The sequence below is a fragment of the Neophocaena asiaeorientalis genome, unplaced genomic scaffold (assembly GCF_003031525.2).
Source record: "Neophocaena asiaeorientalis asiaeorientalis breed wild unplaced genomic scaffold, Neophocaena_asiaeorientalis_V1.1 scaffold46, whole genome shotgun sequence".
Lineage (NCBI taxonomy): Eukaryota > Metazoa > Chordata > Mammalia > Artiodactyla > Phocoenidae > Neophocaena > Neophocaena asiaeorientalis.
The window spans coordinates 11,451,513-11,475,049 of record NW_020175393.1 but is presented as its reverse complement, the minus strand read 5'-3'; positions in this window follow the sequence as shown (position 1 = coordinate 11,475,049).

Here is a 23,537-nt window from a genome sequence, read left to right as displayed (position 1 = left end):
TTCCTGGGAACTTGCTTGTGCTTCCCATTTTCTCTCTTTATATTTCCCTTTTCCCACTTCACAAAAGAAAGGATACCTCCTGGCCACCTTCCCTTCGCATGGCGCATTGCCCCAGGGCAAATTAAAAATCTCCTGGCTGCCACACAGAATGTCCATTAATCAAGACACCAAAAGCACCATTTCAGTCTACTCCTTAAGAGATGCATTTCCAAAAAAAGTTTGACTTTCATGTTCAGTAATTATTTATAAAAGAATATAATGTATTTATGTTGTTTTCATCAGTTGTATACTATGGGAACACAAATAATATAATAACTCAAACCAGAAGAAGTATTTTAACAATTAGAAACGTATGGACCTAGGAAGCTAACAATTTCTAATTTATGTACCTGTTAATTTATGTACCTATTTTTGCTGCTGAAAAATAGTCCAGCATTACTGGTTGAAGATTTTAAAGCATAAAAATATATTACATTAAGACACTTTCTGTGCAGGATGTATGATAGAAGTGGGATGAAAGGAAACAATGTAAAACTTTTGACTGACAAGGATCTTGTTTATATATTATTACATAATGGTCTCAAATCACAATGAGATACTGCTTCCTATCCACTAGGATGGCTATAACAAAAAAGATGAACAATAAGTGTTGGAGAAGATGTGGAGAGATTAGAACATTAATGGTGGGAGTGTAAAATAGTGTAGCCACTGTGGAAAATAGCTTGGCAGTTTCTTAAAAAGTCGAACATAGGGCTTCCCTGGTGGCGCAGTGGTTGAGAATCTTCCTGCTAATGGAGGGGACACGGGTTCAAGTCCTGGTCTGGGAAGATCCCACATGCCGTGGAGCAACTAGGCCTGTGAGCCACAACTACTGAGCCTGCACCTCTGGAGCCTGTGCTCCACAACAAGAGAGGCCGCGATAGAGGCCTGCGCAGCACAAAGAAGAGTGGCCCCCGCTTGCCACAGCTAGAGAAAGCCCTCACACAGAAACAAAGACCCAACACAGCCAAAAATAAATAAATTAAAAAAAAAAGTTAAACACAAAATTACCATAAAACACAGCAATTACACCCAAGAGAAAAGAAAATATACATTCACATGAAAACTTGTACACAGGTATTCATAGCAGCATTGGTCATAATAGCCAAAATGTGGAAACTACTTAAATGTCTATTGACTGGTTAATGAATAAATAAATATGGTATATCCATTCAATGGAATATTATTCAGTCATAAAAAGGAATGAAGTACTGATCCATGCTCCAGCATGGATGAACATTGAAAACATTCTGCTAAGTGAAAGAAGCCAGACACAAAAGACCACATATTGTGTGCTTCTGTTTATAAGAAATGTCCAGAATACAGAAAGTACATTAGTGGTTGCCAGGGGCTGGTGGGAAGGAGTAAAGGGAAGTGACTGTTAATGAGTATGGCATTTCTTTATAGAGTGATAAAAATATTTTGGAATTAGATAGTAGTGATCATGGCACAACCTTGTAAATATATTTAAAAACTACCGAATTGTGTGCTTCAAAGGGTGAATTTTATATAATGGGAATTATATCTCAATTTTTAATTAAATTAAATTTTTTAAAAAAATGAATGATTGGGACTAGAAATATATTGGGGGAAAGGAGCTATAGCACTTCAGCTGGGAAATTATTCCAGAAAGAAACCTGTACATATGTGCTCTAGGAGAATATATGAATATTCATAGCAACACTAGAGACATCAACAGTAAAGGATAAACATACAGTGGAATACTTATGCCATAGAACTATCTACAGTGAAAATGAATAGACAACAGCTACACACAGTATCATAGATGAATCTCAGGAAACCAATATTGAACTAAAACAACACATTGCTTCAGTATAAAGACATATAGGAGAATGATCACAGCCATGCTCTTCATAATAACCAGAAAGGAAACTACCCAACCAACATCCACAGTAGAATGGATAAATTACGATATATTGACACAGTGGAATACTATGAGCAATGAGAATGAACTAAGTTCAATCTACATGTAACAATAAGGATGAATCTCATAAAAATAATATTGAATGGGAAAACCAGAGGTGACAGAGTACATCCTGTCATGTTTCTCTTTATAAAAAATTCAAAACCAGGCAAAACTAATCTACAAGGTTAAAAGGCAGGATACTGCATACCCCAGGCAGAAAGGAGGGTAGTGACTGTCAGGTGGCCAACAGGGGCTTCTGGGATGCTGATAATGCTGTGTCTCTATCTCAGTGAAGGTTACATGGGTATATTCACTTGCAGAAATTCATCAAGCAGCACACATATGAGGTGTACACTTTTCTGTATGTATGTCATGTATCAAATTAAAGTTCAAAAAGAAAACAATCACTCGCTAAAGAATTATTAAATATGATACCATTTATGTGAAATTCAATAACATATAGAATTAAATAATATATTGGAGAAACTAATATTTGGTAAAATTATAAAGATAAGAAAACAATAACCCCCAAATTCAAGCTTGTGGTTACCTCCAAAGTGGATCAGAGACCAGATCAGGGTTTCACAGATATAAGTAATATTTTATCTCATATGCAGGGTGGTAGGTACACAACTTTTCATTGTATTGCTATTCCCTACACTCAACAATATTTTATAAAATCCTCTTGATACTACTCAATATTTAATAAAAGCTATTTTAAAAAACTCTATGGTTCTGAGAGCCAAAGTCTATAACTTAAAGCACATATGCTTCCCAGTTTGGGGTTGGGCTGGAGATTGGTTTGGAAAATCTGTCATTATTTTTCCTATCTTTACATACTGTTAATTATTCTATTGGTTGATTCAAGATCTTAAGGAAGAAAAAGTTTTTAGTCAAATCCTGTGTGAATCAGTTAACCCAGAAAAATCAACCTATTCGTTAATTTCCAAGTACACAATTCAGAACAATTGTATTCTTAAATTTTGTTTGCAAAAGGATTTTGGGGAGTTGGGAATACTTTTTCCCATAAAACAGTATTATAAATATTGGTCAAATTCCCACCTGGCCCAGGAAAGCCTATTCAACCTGCAGTATAACTAAATATAATACCGAGTCTTATATTCTTCCATTGATTCTGTGGAAAATGAGGTTTAACTTTTGCCTGTGAAGTCAGGATGCTAGAACATACCAGCTACTGCTATAGCCCCAATCTCTCAGCCAGTGACCCTTCTCCTGTAAATATCCAGAGAGAGAGATTTTCATCCCGTGGTCAGCTTCCCTTATCATATGGGTAGGTGAGGAAGAATTCCCTGAGGCAGCAGAGAATGTGTCCTACTCTACACAGCTGAGGCATTGTGGGAGACAATGTTGCAAAAATCAAGCATGGTTATATTGTGGACTTCCTTGAAAGCTTCACAGAGCAGCTGAGAATTTATGAGATAGGTAGATGGATGATCTAATAAAAATTAAGCTATCAGTTATTGAATATTTACTATGTACCATGGAGTTTTTCCAAGTAGTGTACATGCACAAACTCATATACTACTCACAACAACTTTATGAAATATGTAGATAATTCAATATCCTTATTTTCAGATGAAGAAACTGAGAGGCAGAGTAGTATCAGATGACTAAGAAGCAGAGTGATATTTCACCCGATGTCACACAACTAGTAAATGGTAAAGCCATATGCAAACCCAGGCCATTGATTTGTAGCATCTGCCAATTTCTATGGTGTAAATACTTCCATCACAATTGACCTGAAGCTACCAACATGATGTCACCAACACTGGGTTGGAAAGGGACATGCACAATTGGCTCTAGCAAAATGATATGAGCCAGCTCTAGTGCAAAACTGAACAATGATTTATCAGTGCTTATTGTATACAAGAAGTACTATGCTAAAGCAAAACAACTGTTCAGGCTCCAATTCCTGCCCTTCTGGTAGTGACAGGATGAACGGAGAAACCATATTTACATTAATGAAATATTGAATAAAACATATATATGTAACTTTATAAGAGGAATGAGAGTTCACATTTAATTGTCAAATAAATGTTGTAGTTCAGAAGTGGAAAAAAATAGCAGTGGCCTCTATGGACAAGTAAGGTTTTATGGAGAATTAATGTTATTAAATCATTGCAGAATTTGCGTGGGTGAAGAGGAAAGCATTCTAAACAGGGGTAAGAACATGAACAAAAAGCGCTATTTAAGTGAATTAATGTTTTTTGAAATCAGTTCAGTTCATTAAATCAGACTACAAAAGGAAATTGTAGAACCTCTCTCAATGGAAATTTTTTTCAGTGACCTAGATCAGCTTCAACATTGATTTGCCAAGAGGCAGGGGGATGAACCGGGTGACATTTTGAAATCTTTTCCAAGTTTTCTAATTCTTATAGCTGTAACTCTTTAGCCTTTCTGATCTTAAAATACGTTAATGAAGAGAGCATTTAAATCTAATCTTTCAAAATGCAATGTTCTGGTTCTGGAATGCTGAGAATCTTCCTCTGGCTAAAATACGAATTTCACATCCTTTTTTTTGGTTAAACTGTGAGTAATCAATCAAGTTCGTTTGTTATGTTGATACCTAGTGTGTAGTTGACAGATATCCTAAGAATTGGAAATTCTATTCAATTGCATGGATATTTTAAAGAATGAATTAATAAATGTCAATTGACAACAACGCTATCAAAAAGAATGAATGAGCGCTTATAGGGAGAGGAGCAGAAACTGGTCTCCACAGAGGCTGTTTTTTTTTTTTTTGCGGTACGTGGGCCTCACTGTTATGGCCTCTCCCGTTGCGGAGCACAGGCTCCGGACGCGCAGGTTCAGCGGCCATGGCTCACGGGCCCAGCCGCTCCGCGGCATGTGGGATCTTTCTGGACCGGGACACAAACCCGTGTCTCCTGCATTGGCAGGCGGACTCTCAACCACTGCGCCACCAGGGAAGCCCCACACAGGCTGTTTTTCTAAGCAGGGAGAAGGAGAAACAACACGGAAGGGAACAGAGGAGGTGGAGAGGCAGGGATTGAGGATGGAGACCTCTCAGAGTAAGAGACCATCTCAAGAAGATGGGTCCTTTGCACTTGCATTTCTTTATGCGTGGAGCACTTTTCTCCAGGATATCTATATAGTTCACTCCCTCATCCTTTGTTTTTTTTTTTTTTTGGCCTTGCCAGGCAGCTTGCAGGATCTTCGTTCCCTGACCAGGGATTGAACCTGCGGCCTTGGCAGTGAAAGTACAGAGTCCTAACCTCTGGACCGCCAGGGAATTCCCTCCTTCATCCTTTAAATGTCACCTTCTCTGAGAGGCCTCCCTAGACTGTATATGTTAAACAGCAATTCTGGCCCCATCCCACATCTCACCAGCTGGCTCCCTTATGTCCCTTCCCCTGTGTTGTTTTTATCCATGTCTCTAATAGTTCACCATTTGGTATACCTGTTTATTTCCTTATAATCTGTCTTCCCTCTTCCGCCAGCCCACACATGTATTAGAACGTCAGCTCCATGAGAGTGTCTCTGTTTTTGTTTACAGCTGAATCCACAGCATCTGTTACAGTGCCTTAAGACACACAATACGTACCCAATAAATACTCATGTGAATACAAGTAAATGAAGATGGGGTGATCAAATGAACCAGAGATGTTCTGGTTCCTCAAATAGACTACACCTCTAACACTGGTCAGCTAGATTAAACACACCTCTATCGATTATAAGGAAAATCAAAATGATTAAGTATGGAAGAAGACAGCTTGAGCCCACTGCCAACCGCTGAAGATAAAACAAAAGAAATCCTTCAGTCCTATTTTCGTGTTAATGCCACAGGTAGTACAATGAACTTGGATCCTTACTCTAAGGTTGTTGTGATTTTATCCTTGTAAGTGTTTTATAATCCTAAGAAGAAAAATGTCCTGTGAGTGTGGGTTACTTTTTAAAATCACATAGTTCTGCCAAAATGTTTTGCAGACATTGTGGTAAAGGTACTTTAAGAAAACAATCTACGTTTCTGCCTTTCCAAAAGAACCTCTTAAATAGATACTTAAGTATTGATTTTTAGGTCCAAGATTTTTGAATCATGCTCTATATAACTGATTATTATCTTTCGGCATTTTCTAAGAAGCTTTATAATTCCTAAAATATTCACTAAGAAATATAGAAAATATTAATATGTATTTAACTAACTTGGGTGAAACCACTTCAGGACCCTTTAAAATCTTTTGTATTCTTCTTTTTAAATGTTGGTTTCAGATGACTTTCTCTGGGAAGACATCCTGACATAGACTGGTCTTTCATAATTCAGCTTGTGATATATAATTTCGGCAACTGCAAGATCTGTAAGAGGCCATTTGCAAAATTTGCCAATTGCTGAGGGAACAATTATTTTTAAATTCCCGTTAATACAATCTTCAGCTAAGGAAGTAGGCAAGTTAGAAGAGGATAAGGGTTGCTTACACTGTTTTCACTTTAACCAACACCTTGCATTACCTAATTTATTTCTCATAGTGTTTGAAAAGGTTGAATCGGACAGTTATGATGCTGCAGAAATAACTACTAGATAAGTAGGCAAGTTAGAAGAGGATAAGGGTTGCTTACACTGTTTTCACTTTAACCAACACCTTGCATTACCTAATTTATTTCTCATAGTGTTTGAAAAGGTTGAATCGGACAGTTTTTGATGCTGCAGAAATAACTACTAGCACCCAAGGCACTAGGACCTAAAGCTAAAAAAGAGAAGTTGGGTATCCCCATTACCACTGTTTGGATTGACATGGATGCATGAGATTTGTTTGTGCCAAGTGGGCACTGCAGACAGTAACAGTACTAGAACCATCTGCACAGTAGCTCATGGAAGAGGGCTGCCACTAGTCTTAGAGACGGGAAAGGAGAAGGAATGCCACTGGAAGAGGCTGAGAGGCCACATGAGGAAAATGTATTGGCTTTTGAATTCCTGTTGCTCGTTAGCCAGAAAGGCAGGGACCCCCAACAGTCAGTCACATAAACAGGTTCTGCCCTCTTTTCATTATCCAATAGTTCAATTACTGGTTCTAGTTTTTAAAAGCTCACATTATCCAATTTAATTCTTAGGGCAATTCTGCGAGGTAGGCATTAAAAAAAAATCATACCTCTTTTTCAGACTAGGAAACTTGGAAATGCACTCAGAGAAGTTATACAGTGAGTCCAAGGTCACACAGTTAGTGAGAGAGCCAGGACTTAAAACAACTTTTTTAGGCTTTGCCCTCATTCATTGTGTTCAGTATCTCTTTTGGACAAGGCACCATTAAATTCATTAAAGATTATATAAATATCTAAGATGGTTCTTGCTCTTAAAGAATTCTTAAGGAATTGTTGAGGAGATGATCTTAAGTAGCTTGGGTGAAAAGACAATAAAAGCATGATTAGTAGGAGATAATGCAACAAAGAAAGCTGAACTGCTTTCCATTAGAAATAAACAGAAATTTTGGCAGGGTTTCCCCGATATAGAGACAATCCAGAATTGGAGAGAGAGAGAGTGGGATGAATGGCTGAATGACTTGGCAAAGAGACAGAAAGGATTTTTTTGGTTTTGTTTTTTCCAATGTTTTATTACGAAAAAATTTTAAACAAACAGCAAAGTTGAAAGAATTTTTACAGCCAACACCCATTTTCTTACCCACCTATATTCTACATTAATATTTTATTACATGTGTTTTATCACACATCTGTACATCTATCATCCCTCTATCTCTCCAGCAATTCATCTTTCTAAAAAAAAAAAAAAGGATTTCAAAGTAAATCATGGACATTAGTATAGCTGCAGGCATTTTAAAAACAGGGATGTATTGTACTCCATTTAAAGTTATCTGTGTGGTTGCACTATAATTCTTCATGTCTCCTTACCTTCAGTAAAGCCCACTCTACACAAAGAGGCCTTGTAAGAATGGTATTTTTAAATAATAGAAGTCAAGGAAAGTGGCTGACTTCCAAGTGTAAGTAGATGTAGAATTTGAGATAAAAGAATATACAAGACAAAGGGGAGAAGCCAAATTTAGTCGAATCAGGAAGTCAGAACTAGAGGTGAACACAAAATTATCAGCTCCCTGTATTGTGGAGGAGTCTTAGGGAGAGCATCCGACTTTGCACAAGGCGGAATTAGGGATCTGAGGCTGTCTTACACAGATCCTTGAAAGGCCAAGCAAATACCAGTTGACAAGTAGATTACCACGTCTTTCTCAGTCACCACTAACTAGAACTAGAGGTGTTCCATCACTGGAGGCAACACCTGTGATTAGAAGGAAGGGGCAGGGAAGAGAGGAAAGAAAACCTTGACTTGAACCCCAAGACCCAGCCACTGCCCTGGGTCTCCCCTGTTTTCCCTACCCACCCCCTACACCTCCTAATTTCTCTTCCTTCCTTTCCTCCTTCCTTCCTTCCTCTCTCCCTGTCTCTCCTTGTCTCTCTCTCTCCTTCCCTCTCTACTTCTCTTACTCCTTCCTTTCTTTCTCTATAGGGTGAAAGAAAGAGAAATAGGGGAAGATAGAAGAAAGAAAAAATTAGGAAGAAGAGAAAGAGAAAAAGAAAAGAAAAGAAAAAAGGAAGTCACTTTGGAATCTGGGCCCTTCTCTCTGCCTCCAATCTGATCAGGCTCAATTTCTGCTCCTACTTTAGGCCATTGATTATCACAGGTAAGACAAAGAGAGGAGGAAACAAACTACTCCTGGTGGGGGGATGAGGTGATGAGCCAGTAGAAAAATGGGAGAGAAGAGGAGGAAAAACTTGTGGAAGAGAAATCACTAATTCTTCTAAGCATTATTCCTACCCACATAAACCCAAACTCAGTCCTAGAAAGTCAGTCTTACAGTCACAGGTACCTCAGTGACTTTTTATCCCTAATTAGAAATTTCTTTACAGTTTGCTTTTGTAAACAAAACTTCAAACACCTCTTCTCAAGTCACATGAGAGTCACACAAACACTGGATTAAATACAAGCTCTTTATTTACTTGTTATGTGCCTGAAGAAAATTATATAACTGCCTTGAGTCTCAATTTCCTTGCACCTAAAATAGAGCCAATAATACCTCCTTTCCTAGGTGGTTGTGAGGATTAGAGATAAAAGGGCATTAAAGTACATGCCACATAGCAAGCCCTCAATAAAAGACAGCTATTACTGTTACAAGGTGGTAAGCCCTAAATTGGAACTCTAGGTGACAAACTGGTGTTCAGGTTTGAGGAGCTCTTTTGAGGGACTGCCTGATTTCAAAATAAAGAGTTAAGGTGAATTAGAAAATAAAATGCTTTATATAAACCCGGGGAATGATGACAGACTGTGGTAAAGTAATATTTGCTAACATTTAAGGTTTAGTAATAAAGCTACCATATTGTATCTAGTTGCCAATCTCTTTGAAACTTTGCTGTTCACATGTCACCTTTTGAATATTGAGAGTGTTGTCATGTGTTTTGGTTTCAAAAGAAAGTATACACATATAAGTATATTTTAGGGGAAAACTGAGGGGGAAAAGCAGCTGACCTACCTCTCTGTTAATCAAACCTATAGCTGAAGTCTGGCTGTTCGGACTCTAACAACCAGTTAGAGTAGTAACAGCTAATCTCTATTGAGCACTTATTTTGACCAGGCATCGTGCTAAGAGCTTTATGTGGGTAGCCTCATCTCCTTCTCACGACAACTCTATTCAGCAAGTAGAGTTAATAGGTGACGAGCCTGGGGACTGATATAAGAAACTAAGTCACTTTCCCAAGTGTACACAGAAAGTCGCAACGCCAGGCAATGTGACTCTATAGCTTGCACACTTAACTACTGCATTATACTGGCATGTGTCCAAGAGCCAAGGAGGCAGCGCAGTGGAACCCCTGACAAAGTTCCACGGAGAAAAATAACTTCACACGTTCCGAATTTCCAAACCGAAGTGTAAACTATTTAATAACCATCCACTGAACCCACAGAGTGTTTTAGGCACAGTGCTGGCCTCAATGTTAGATGCAGGAAATACTACGATGAGATAGATTCCTGCCTTTGAGGACTTCAGCAGGTCAATATTGATATTCTGTTGTGTTGTTCTTATTTAATGTTACAAGGTTAACGATAATTAATTGTACTACAATTATATTTATGTATATTTGTAATTCCTGAATAAAAAAATCAAATTGAATCTAAATGGTGTATCTGTAATTCTTTAATTTGGGTTCCTTAGAATATTATGTAACTAGCAAAAGATTTGGATATACATCTCACTAGAGAAAGTATACAAATGGCCAATATGCCTTTCTTGGAATATAACAAGTGTCACAAATCTGGCACCATTAGTCATTGGGGAGATGCAAATTAAATCTACTATGAGATACAATTTCACACCTACTAGAATGCCCATAATCAGAAAGACAGTAACAAATGGTGGCAAGGATGTGGAGAAATCAGAACCCTCAAACATTGCTGGTAGGAAAATGTTAAATGGTACAGCCATTTTGGAAAATAGTTTGACTATTTCTTAAAAAGTTAAACGTAAGAGTTACCATTAAACGCAGCAAGTCTTACCCTAGGTTTATCCCTATGAGTAGAATTGGGAAATGAAAATATACATCTACACAAAAAAATTGTACTCAAGTATGTATAAGTATTATTCATAGCGTTATTTGTAATAGCCAAAAACTAGAAATGACCCAAATGGTCATCAACTGGTAGATGGATAAACAAAATACGGTACATCTATTCAATGATTTCTGTTATTCAGCAATAAAAAGGAATGAAATACTGATACATGTTACAAGATGGATGAACCCTGAAAACATTATGCTAAATGAAAGAAGCCAGACACCAATAGCCACATATTATACGATTCTATTTTTATGAAATGCCCAGAAAAAGCAAATCTGTAGAGACAGAAAATAAATTAGCTGTTGTCTAGGGCTGGGAATGAAAGCAAGGATTAACTGTAAATGCACGTAAAGGATTTTACTGGGGTGATGAAATGTTCTAAAACTGGATTATGGTGATAGTTGCACAACTTGGTAAACTTACTTAAAACTATTGAATTATACAATAAACATAAGTGTATTTTATGATATGCAAATTATGCCTCAATAAAGCTTATTTTTAAATCCTAGACAAAATAAAACAAAAAAACAAATTATTTCAAAAAAACATTAAAAAAATCCTAAGCAAGTATGGAACTGAAAATCTCTGGTATTTTAGTTATTAATAGGAACTATTTTTGTTTTATATAATATTTATTTTAACAAATATATTCAATAATATATATAATAATTATATATTATTAAAATATATACATAATTACATAATAGATTACATAATAGAATAGAATATGGGGGTTTTCTGTACTAAAGCTTTATAATTGCCTGTCACTTGATGATGTATATTCAGGTTTAAACTCTACCTCAATTTTAAAGCAATTACTCAATTAAGAAATAATTTCATAAAGCAAATAATCTTTTTATAATTAATATAGTGGTTTAAAAATGTCTTGGATTAAATAGTGCATGACTTTTGAAATGTTTACTTTTACAGGCTATAGTATAAAGTAAAGAACCATAGAAATTGCCTCCTTTTTCATTGAATTTTTGTGACATTTCTTTCTTGTCCAAATGTTTTCTTATATAGTCTTAGTTTACCCTCCAGTAAGCCTATGATTTAGGAAGAATGGATATTACCCCCATTTTACAGTTGAGTAAATATGGGCTCAAGTGAGTTGGGTGACTCAGCATCCAGGAGAGTTAACAATTATATCTGAGCAAAAAACAGTGTGTCCTTCAACGATTGGATACTAGAGTGACTTCGACTGACAGAAATTAGGATTCTAATATTCACAGATTATTTCTATATATGAAATTAGAGTGGACTTCCAGTCTCCGGTCCGACATATAAAGAGCTTCGAAGTTGTCGCTCTCCCATCCCCACAACAACAGGAAAAACCTGAACATATTGAAAATCAACCATTCTTCTTAGATCTATCAGAGAATTGAGGTTGCAGGGCAAACCACTGCCCCAAACACTGGAGAGACAGATGCCTTTGCTTGCCCTCAAGATAAACTATTTTATCAGAATCTAACTGACCTGAGGGAAATGAAATACCTAATTCCAGCCCCCTCTAGCCTTATATCTGGAGGAAGAGAAATACCAAATTCCAAACCGCTCTAGCCTTCCTCTCCTACTTAACAGCAGGGAGTTGGGGAGGAAAAGATGAGCTCTCAGGAAGGTCACAGCCCAGGGACACAGGACTCACTGAAAACCTGAAAGGTAATCATAGGCTATGGAACACACCTCCTGTCCCATACTTCACCACCATGTCACTCAGATTCCTGTATAAAAACAAACAATTACAGCTAAAAGAACTGCAAGCCTCAGACCCTACTACAGAAGGACTCTCTCAGGGAAACAAAAATAAGGACATTAGAGGAATTTTAGCCTCTGACACTATGGCTGCAGCAACAGTAAACACAACCTAACTCCTAGCCAGATAAACACAAAACTTCACATTGAATGCCCTCACTTACTTTTACCCAATACATCATGTCCGGCTTTCAACAAAAAATTCCAAGGAGTGCTAAAAGGCTAAAAACTCAATCTGAAGAGGCAAAGCAAGGATCAGAACCAGACTAAGATATGGCAGAGTTTTGGGAATTATCAGACTGGGAATTTAAAATAACTATGATTAGTATGTAAAAGGCTCTAATGGAAAACGTGGACTACAATGCAAGAGCAGATGGATAATGTAAGCAGGAAGATGGAAATGCTAAGAAAGAATCAAAAAGAAATGCTAGAGGACTTCCCTGGTGGCGCAGTGGTTAAGAATCTGCCTGCCAATGCCCGAGACACGGGTTCGAGCCCTGGCCCGGGAAGATCCCACGTGCCACAGAGCAACTAAGCCTGTGCGCCACAACTACTGAGCCTGAGCTCTAGAGCCCACGAGCCACAGCTACTGAGTCCACGTGCCACAACTACTGAAGCCCGCGTGCCTAGAGCCCGTGCTCCACAACAAGTCACTGCAATGAGAAGCCCGCACACCACGACGAAGAGTAGCTCCCACTCGCCGCAAGTAGAGAAAGCCCGCGCGCAGCAACGAAGACCCAATGCAGCCAAAAATAAATAAATAAATTTATTTATTTTTAAAAAATGACAACTACTTTGTCTCCCTTCTTTTTCTTTCTTTTTTTTTTTCCCTTCTTTTTCTTCTGACTTCCCCCCACCACCTAAAGTCTCTCTGTCTGGGGAATATGGTAGAATTTTGTTACAGGGGCTGTATAACTTAATTATTTTCCTCTTTAATAAGGAAATTATTTAAATATAAAGAACAAAAAATAGAATGTTCTATTAGCTTTGTCTCTCCAAATGAACTGCAGATTTCTTGAAGGCAGGGGTTATATACTGCATAATTCTGAATCCCTTAGAGCGTGTAGTGCCATCTATAGTGTTGAAGCAAATGACATCCTGTTGTTTTAACTGGTTGGAAGTAACTGTAAAAGCCTAACTACACTGGGACCTGCAGGTTGGGACTGGAGCCTGGTGAAGAGGAAAGCCACTAATCAAGGGAATTAAATAGTTTTGAAGTATTCTTTAAATATTTAAAAAGTAAAACCCATTCTCTCTATGGTCCCATAGTATGTTGTGCCTTTATAAGACCTGCAATGACTTGTTTACAAGTCCATTTAGCATCTTAGAGTGTAAGCTCCTCTAGGATGGGGTCACATTTTTTTTCTCTTTTAATTGTGAGAGGCACTTAATTCACGTTTGGTAAATAAAAAGTTGAGAGAGTACTGCTGAGAGGAAAGAGAGTCTAAAGCCATTCTATAGTCATAAAGCTATGCATTTAAAAGAAGTACCTAAATGTTATATTTCAGAGGAATTTGTGTGTGTGTGTGGCCTCTCCCGTTGCGGAACACAGGCTCCAGACGCGCAGGCTCAGCGGCCATGGCTCACGGGTAGCTGCTCCGGGCATGTGGGATCTTCCCGGACCGGAGCACGAACCCGTGCCCTGCATCGGCAGGCGGACTCTCAACCACTGCGCCACCAGGGAAGCCCTCAGAGGAACTTTAAAGGAGTTTTCCCCAGAGATGCGATGTGACCCCTTTGCTCCCCAAAGTCAGTCTTTTTAGGGAGCCTGGATTCCACTCAGCCCCTCTTCTTCTACGCAATGACTTTCATATCTCTGTTTCTATTGGCTCCTTCTCTCTTTTTTCCTGATCTAACATTCTTTTCATGGGGGTGGGGGGAGAACCCAACAACAAAAGAACCAAACCTCTTTGCATTTGCACCATTACCCTTTCCACCTCCCATCTTGCCTCCTTCTTTAAAGGCTAAACCTCTCATATGTGCGATCTTCAAGACATTCACATTTCCAACCCCACCACAGCATCAAGACTAGTTATGTTAAGGTTAAAGGATTTCTGACTGAACTCAGAAGTCGTTTCTCAGTTTCTCATCCACTTTAAGTTCCCTGTGCTTCAAAATACTTTCATAAAGTAAATGATCCTTTTATGAAGTGAATAATCACATGCTCGTTTATCTGTTTCCTGGAGTTCAGAAAGGAAGGCAGGTTTCCAGGCTGGGGTGTTGCCAAGGAGGGCTGTCTTAGTCGCTCCCAGTGGAGCTGGCGTTTGGGGTTTGGCTCCCTAGCGCTCACCAGACAATATTATCCCTGTTTCAGAGCTGACTCACCCTGACTCATAAGAGACCCAGCATAAAAACCGAAATGCTGAGTTATTGATTGGTAATGAGGAAATATAACTGTTGGGTGGAACGAACCGTCCTATCAGCCTGGTCATCTTATTTCTTGGAAAGCTTCATGGAAGCCAAAATAGCTAAAGATTGCTGGTCACAACAGAATCAGGATAAGAGGAGTTAGCTACCTAATCTGAATTCTTGAATATTAGGACTCTGATAGCCTGACTCATTTATCATTTCCCACTCGTCTCCACCATACAGGAATGTGCTATGCCAATTTGTTCTAATTCTGCTTTGTCTGTGCTTTGTAACTAACCTCTCTTCTTATTTACATACTATTTTAATCAGGTTATAATTAAGGCTTGTTGTGTTGATCTATATCCCTTCTGCGATCCATTTCTTGTTTATTGTACAAATTGACTTTCAGAGGTTGGTCTTATTGCTAATTAGAAAAATGTCTCACTGTCATCTGCACCTATAGATTGTAAATATGGATTTCCGCATATTATGTCACATTTCTTAAAGCAAGGTACACCAGGATGAATCAGCCTGATCACCCACCTGCCTACTGGCTGTAAGATATGTCTTTAAGATTCTTCTAGATTGTGACTGTTGGCTTTTCCATTCTTTAAGGTATTCAAAAGAACATCTCCCCAGATCCTGAAAGCAGTCCTAAGTTAGGTTCCAAATATTTGAGCAAAGGCAACATTGTTGGAACAATGGTAGTAGAAACTGACTATATTTTTGGTATGTAGTATAAAAATCACAGTCACAAACGTGTCCAATTATAGAGAAAATATTGAACTAAGAATGACTGGCTAACTTCAAGTTTCATTAACATTTATTTACTATTCGTTCACTTCTTTTGTAATCTATTAGCATTTTTTTTTTTTTGCAAGATAAGCAGTTACAAGGGCCAAAGTTTTAAGAAAAATTTATGGGAGAATAACTTAAAATTGAGAAAATTCAATTCATAAACTTTCTCCCCATGAATTGAAAAGTGATCACTATTATTAATTAGAATGGAATGATACTAATGCAGGAGCATAATTTGAGAACTGCTACTATATGGTGAGTTATTGAATACTTTTGATGGAGTAAATAACAATTTTATTATTTCTATTATAAATGTAGAAATCGGATCGGGCCTGCCGATGCAGGGGACATGGGTTCGTGCCCCGGTCGAGGAAGATCCCACATGCCGCGGAGCGGCTGGGCGCATGAGCCATGGCCCGCTGAGCCTGCGTGTCCAGAGCCTGTGCTCCGCAACGGGAGAGGCCACAACAGTGAGAGGCCCGCGTACCGCAAAAAAAAAAAAAATGTTTTACAGTATTTGCTTGGTAGAACTTAGAAGAAAGGATTCTCTTGGTTCTGATTTTTAATCTTATATGACATCCATTTCCAGAGAGAAACCAGCAGAGTTTTTAAAATCCTTAACAATATTGTTCTGAATAAATATATTTTACTATGATATGAAAAATGTCACTAAAAAATAACTAGAATATGGTCGAGTAGCCTAGTTTGTGCTTTATTATTTGCTTGCTAGTTGGGGGAAGTCACAAGTTCTGTAGAAGTTATTTTCAAACATTAGGGAAACTCAAAATCCTTTGGAGGGCTTGTGAAAGCAGATTGTTGAGCTCTATCTCAGAGTTCCTGACTCTGTAGGTGTAGGGTGGGGCCCAAATTTGTATTTCCAACAAGATGTACCAGATTTTAGGACCACTGCTCTATATACCCTGGGCTATCTTCCATTTAACAAGCTCTTGTTTATCTTTCTCTCATTCCTCACAGTGGTTTAACCAACCTTTAGCACCTCACATCCATTTTACTCTATCATCCCCACTTTTGCAGCATCCCTACTTTCCGACATTGCAGGGAGAAATTGGGGTCATTGGGTATGAACTGCCTCAAGATCTTATTCTTTTCTTCCAGTTAGTCCTTTTCCATTTTAAGGTTCATCCCACTTCCTGGACTCTTGATCAGAAACCTTCCCATTTCTTCCAGGATCTAATTCCATCTTTATGTCCTAAAGATTTTGCCATTGGCCCTCCTTTATATCAAGTGTTCAACCTCTTTGCCAGCTTCTTCTCCAAAGCTCGTGGCCAAGCTCAAGGCCATAATCTTAAAAAATCTATCCTGTGACCTTGAATATTTCTCTAGATATTCTCTTTCTTCTTCACAGACCAAGTTCTTGGAAAGAATAACACACTTGATTTCTCAACTTCCTTATCTACTCTTCCTTTTTCAAGTTACTACAACCAAGTTTCTAATCCTACCACTTTATGCTGCTTTGGAAAAGGTCGTTTTGAACTGGCTAAATCCAATTAACTCTGATTCTTATTTTAGTACCTCGAATTTCTCTTTGAAACTCCTTGCTCTCCTGGTTTCCATGACAACACTGCTTCCTCAGTGTCCTTCATAGGCTCTTCCTCTCCCTCTCCTACTGAACGTGGGCATCTAGAATTCAATCTTTGACTCACTTCTCTTTGTTCTATGCATGCTCTCTTGGCCATTTCATTGTCTCTCTTGGCTTCAGTTGTGCCCACAGATCCTCATGAGAATGTTTTCTGGCCAAAGCTGGGAACAGGGCTAAATTCTACATCCAAGTGACGTGTGTGGAATGCTGTACGCTACTGGTTCCCAAACCTAAATGTCCATCTACTCTCTTGAACTCCAAACTTTATTCTGGCTTCTATCACCACCATTCTGTCTGGATAGTCCAGTTGGCTACTGGTTTATAGCCACCTGCAATTTCGTTATGGTCAACTTAAACTTACCAAGACTAACTTGCCTCTCAGTAAGTTGAGAAAACTTGGAATCATCCTGTTTCCTCTTTGTCTTACGTCCATCCTGATATCTTACCAGTTAGTTACTGGTTCTGTAAATTCCACTCCCTTAGTATTTCTTCCATCTGTCATCTTTTATCATTTCCTAGTCCACTGACATAGCTCAAGCCCATATCAGCTCTTTCCTGAATTGTTAACTTCTTCCAGTTTTTCACCCTTCCAATATTTCTTGCACATTACTGCCAACTTACTAACAGGCAAATTTAATCATGTCATTAAAAAAACATATTTCCAAGTTTCCCCATTTTTTATTAGATAAAGTCCAAATTCCATAAAGTAACACACAAGACTTTCTATGATCTGGCCCTTCCCAAGTTTCTGGCCTCCTTTCTTACACCCTGTGATCCCATCATACTGGACAACTTGCAATTCCCTCTAACACACTGTGGCTTTGCTCATGTTACTCCCTCTGCCCAAATAATCCTTCCTCATTTTGTTCCACTGTTACTTTTCAAGACTGAGTTTTTGAGTCATGGTCTCAATAGTAATAATACTAATAAAAAACAAGATGCATTAAGTGCATGTTATGTACCAGATACCTTACATACATTCTCACCTTACATGCAATTCTCACAACAAAACTCTGAAGTTTATAACAGCCTTGTCATAAATTATGCTAATAAGTGGCATGAAAGCCCATATTTTTTGGGTTAATGAAGTTGTTTTAAGTATATTCTGGAGAGAGAAAATATACCTTATGCTGCATCTATGAAATACTAAAAATAAAGATAAAGTAACTTGGTCAAAATTTTTGGTATAAATCCCTGATCACTAGCAATTGATCTGAGCATTCCTTAGTCGATACAGGTTTATTGCATCCAACTTCAGAGTATGAACTAGGAATAGCAGGCTGCATTAGCTATACTGTGGTTTATTTCACTTACGGTACTGATTCATTTTGGGCCCTGTTTCCATGTATCATAGAAAAATAAATGTATATGCATAATATAAAATGGAGGCCGTTATTCAAATAATTCACTGAATTAGATCCAGTTTTACATCTAAATTTTTCAATGAAAGTACTTTGGGGAATTGAATGTTTCTGTATATTTGTCTCAACTGAATTCTCGACTTTATTTTCAGGTACTGATAGACCACCTGCCAAAAAAAAAAAAACAAAAAAAAAGTTATTCTTTTCTTCTCTTTTCTTCTCTTTCTTTTTTCTTTTTAAACAAAGGAATGTTTAGCTTTCCTCACCTCTTCTTAAAGCAAAAATAAAATATTCCTTGACCTATGTTAGGTCTAGATGGACCTCTATTATGTGAGCAGGATTAGAAATTAAATTATTATTAAAAGAGTTACAAATACAAACTTTCCTTCATTTCCATAAGAACTTACTTATGATGGCAAAAACATTAAAGATAATACAAACACTGTACTTAATTACTTATTTATGCCTAAAACTGGATTCTTGATCTCTTACACTTGGATTTTTTTTTTTTTTTTTGGCCGCGGCCACATAGCATACGGGATCTTAGTTCCCTGACCAGGGATGGAAACTGCGGTCCTTGCATTGGAAGTGGTGTCTTAACCACTGGACTGCCAGGGAAGTCTCTGGATTCTTGATCTCTTATACGCACTCAACGTACTCCATCCCCAGTCCTTTCCATCTCAGTTCATGGCAAATTCATTTTTCCACTTAGAACCCTTGAGAGTCATCCTTGATTCCTCTCATTCTCTAGAATCCCAAATCCAACATGTCAGTAAATCACAATGAGTTTCAAACTATATCCAGAAACCATCCACGTCTCATGGAATCTACTGTAACAACCCTAATACAAGCTACCGTCATCTCTTGCCTGGTTACTCTCTGTGCCTCTACAGACTATTTCCAGCCCAGAGGCCAGAGTAATCATTTTAAACCCTTAAACACATCATGTCAATTCTCTGCTAATAGCCTCCTAGTCCCAGGCACATAGACCTTCCACCATCTGTTCTCCTAGTTCTTCTGTGACCTCTTCTATCATCTTTCTGGGTCACTATTCTTCAGCTAAAATGGCCTCTTGGTCACTCCTGCAACTTACCAGCCCCGTTCCCACTACAGGGCCTTGGCACGGGTTGTTCTCATTGTCTGGAAGGCTCTTTCTTTAGTTATCTACAACCACCTTCTTCCTCAAGTTATTATTCAAATGCCACTTCCTCAGTGAGCCCTACCCTGCTTGCCCATTACAAATATCACAGTTCTCCTATTCCTCCTGCTTGTTCTCATTCCATAATCCCTTCCCTGTTGTATAAAATTTTCCCCCTTTAACACTCATAGCCTTTTAACATATTACACAATTTGGGTATTTATTTTATTGTGCAAATCCTCCTTCTAGAATGTGAGTTTGATGATGGCATGGAGTTTTGTTTTGTTCACTGCTGTATCAGCAGCTCCTAGAATAGTGTCAGGCACATGGTAGGCCCATCATAATAATTGTCGAATGAACGAAATAATTAGCACCTATCACTAACACTCAGCAAATAGACCTTAATTTCAAGGGGAGAAATGTAAAAGTTGTTCGTTTCCAGTACAAGAGGTATTATATATTGGATTCTATAGGAATGGGAGCAACTAAGTTTCCATATGTCTAGAGAGTTTCAGGGGCCCCATGAAACCCTGATATTCTATGATTCCCTTCCCATCTAAGTCTCAAAAATGATCATTTTCTAACAGCCAAGCACTAATTTTAAAAGATCCTGGAGTGTTAAGCCTGCAATGAGAGATTCCTAAGAGGATGGTTCATGATTATAGTTCTACAAGCTGCTCAGTGCTGCAATTCTTAGCATTTCTTCTCTCACCACTGTGTTGCTCTTCCTACTTCAAAACATATGAATATAATTGGAAGGTATGGGAAGCCAATTTGATTACACTCTGAACAGTTATGTGATACACCCCCCCTCCAGTGTGTCAATAAATTTGATTAATATATACCTTTTCATGTTGGGCTTTCTTTTGAAATACATAACATCAGTTGATCCAAGTTGGCCTAAAGCAAGAGTCCTGCATAGTCACATAATTTTTGGTAGCATAAATATAAATGCTGAAATTATTCTGTACACCTTTAAGATTCATCTTTTGGTTATTCCTACTTTAAAGGAGCATAGAGTTTTAGGGTTACAGGTTTTATTTCATTTGGTTTGATCACTTCATTTTACAGATATGAAAACTGAGGACCCATGATGTAAAATGACTTGCCCAGGTACCACAGAGCTGAATAATTGTTTTGGTCAGAACTCCTCGTTCTAAAGATAAAACAAGATACCTCTGACTAAAGATAAAACAAGATACCTCTGAGATTGCAATTGAAAAAGAGTTCTTAATATTAGGAAATTAACTGAATATAGCAACAATTTCAATATGCAATTCTAAACAATACTCAGTTCTACCTGGTTTATTTCCATTGTGACTATTTAAACATTAGAATAGCAAATATAGCAAACGGTGAAATAATTGATAAATAGGAAAAGAAAAAGCCTCCACAAGCATCCTAATACATGACAGTCATGGGTCACAAAAGAGTAAGAATTTGCAGGTCACCTGGGGTAAACTGTCTGCATGGCGTCCACAGGAGAAGAAACCACTTTATCACAGAGATGGCTCCATACTAGGCATGGCTTCTGCTATTATTTGGAGGATTAAGCCTTCTTTCATTATCTAATCTAGTCATCTTCTAAGATGCCAAGAGGCATTTTTGCTTAGATATGTACCCTTTCTGTTTTCATTTGTCAGTCTATATGAAGGTTATTATACCAGAGGAATGTAAAAATCTACCGTAACAATGCTTCATTTTCCTTTAATGGCTTTGTTCAAGGAATGAAGACATTTTTGTGGTGTGATGAATTCACTTGGTCTCCTGATGTGTTTCTTCCACATGCTTTGGAAATCACGTGTTTTTCTGAGAGGTGGTAGTCATCAATGTCTTAATTTCAGCACCATTGCTTTAGCTTTGTTACAATGAAGATATCTTAGTAGCATTGATAATTTAGGATCTTTGATATTAATCGAATGGAGAATATTTTTGACCCATTGTGGGCAGGAGTGCTCTCACACTACAAACAAAATTATGACTAAATCAAATTTTTAAAATAGATTTTAACAGATTCCAGGAGGTAGGAACACTAAGATAACTCATGGGACTGCAAAGCTAAGATCTCCGCCAACAGCAAGTCACAATTTCCTAAGAGTGACATTTTGAGCTCCCTCTACCAGGGCCTGTTTAACTCGGTTTCCCTTCTCCATGGCACACTTTGATTAACTCCTGCTGTGTGTGATTATATGTAGGTTAGACACCAGTGGCTTGAGAGTAAGGTCTGGGATCTGTCCCGAAAAACTAGGTCAAATCTGGCCTCCATGTGATGCAGGTAAAAGTCCCATGAAAATATCAGTACGGCAACACTGACTGAACATAATTTTACTTGAAAGGATCTCCTTCCAGTTATATTTCCTCAGACGTACTATTAATATTTTTCTTAATTTTCTTCTATTTTCTTGCTAATGTACTTGAAAGGGCTTTTCAACTATTGTATAAACCAGTCTTCCTTCATAAGAAATTATGACGATTCTCTCTGTTACTTTCTTCCCCTATACACTTTGCCCATCAGTGGATTGAGCCCTGATTTACACATTATGGTGAGCTTTTACATCCTAAACAAATTTATTCTTTTGGAACTTTATTTGGCAAGTATTTAAGTGTTGGGGAGATTAAAGGAGAGCTAAAAGCAAAATTAACAAGAGACTCAACTACAATCCACAGACGAAATAACCAAATAAGTTGCTATTTTAAACAATGTAAGCGAATAGGAAGGGATTATTTCAGAACACAAATATTCATAGAGGCAAGAAAATAACTGAAGTAATAATGCTTAAAAAAGACTTGATGAGGGTTAGTAGTTGAATCTCTGAAATATAATATTTGACGTCATAGGCATGGACTTAAGCGGGTAATAGTTTTCTTTCCTGAGCAGCTGAAAAGAATGTTAAAAATATAAATAACAAGACCACGTAAAATAATGAAAGCAACTGAAATCACTGTCTTATGATTGTATTATTTAAAGAAATACAACTGTATCAATCATTTCTGAGAGGACAGGATGTACAGCTCAAAAGTGGGAGTGCAAGATTTTAAAATAAGGAGAAGCAGGCTAAAATTCTAAGAAAAAATAAATATAGAATCATCCATTCAGAAGCCTTGAAATATCAAATAGTTTTCAATAAAAACGTGGTCATTAAATGCTTGAGCTTGGTAAAATGAATAGGAGGGGAAAATTCGCTGCAGACTATCATCTCCCACTGCCTCTGGAATGACTTTGCGCAGGGGAAGGATGGGGAGCGGTGATGTGCGAGGGCCGGCGTAAGAGGGGGTGTTTCACGGTCCCAGAAAGGGTCGCATATCCATACCCCAGCACCGCGGTCCTTTGGGGGAGGAGGGTCTTTCTGATGTCTCCGTTTCCCTGCATCGTCCGGGTAAGATCCCGGTTCACCCCTACTGCGGACAAGACTTACAGAGGTCAATCTCTGCCCTGAAGCTGAAAACAAAACTTCCAGCCTCGGTCACTAAATCCCTCGAAAACCCTAGTCGTCTAAGCTCATTCTTAAGGAGTCCAAGAACGGCCTTCAACACACTCCGATTCTCAGCTCATCCCCACTCATCTCCCAGCAGCCCCCGCTCTAAGGGCCGCCGCGTGGCTCAGGGTCGCCCGCCCCCGGCTCCGCGCAGCCCGCACCAACGCCGCAAGGAAAGCGGCAACGGGCGCGCTCCACGACGCCCCGCCCCCAGCGAGCGTGGCGGAAGTGGCTGCCTAGAGAAAAGAGACCGCGCGCCACCTGGCCGAGCGCGCATGCGCCAGCGTCCGCGTCGGGAGTGGCGGGGGTGTTTGTAGCCCTCCCTCCTCCACCTCCGCCACCCCCGCCCCACAGAGAGTCGGGCTCACGCCATCTTGCCCCCCCGTCCGCGCCCAGCCACCCTTTCCCTTTAGACTCTCTCAGCCCCCTACCCCGCCCCTTTCCAAGCGTGTCCCGGGCCGCCGCCGCAGAAACCGCACCATCTCTATCCCCACATTCTCCACGCGGGAC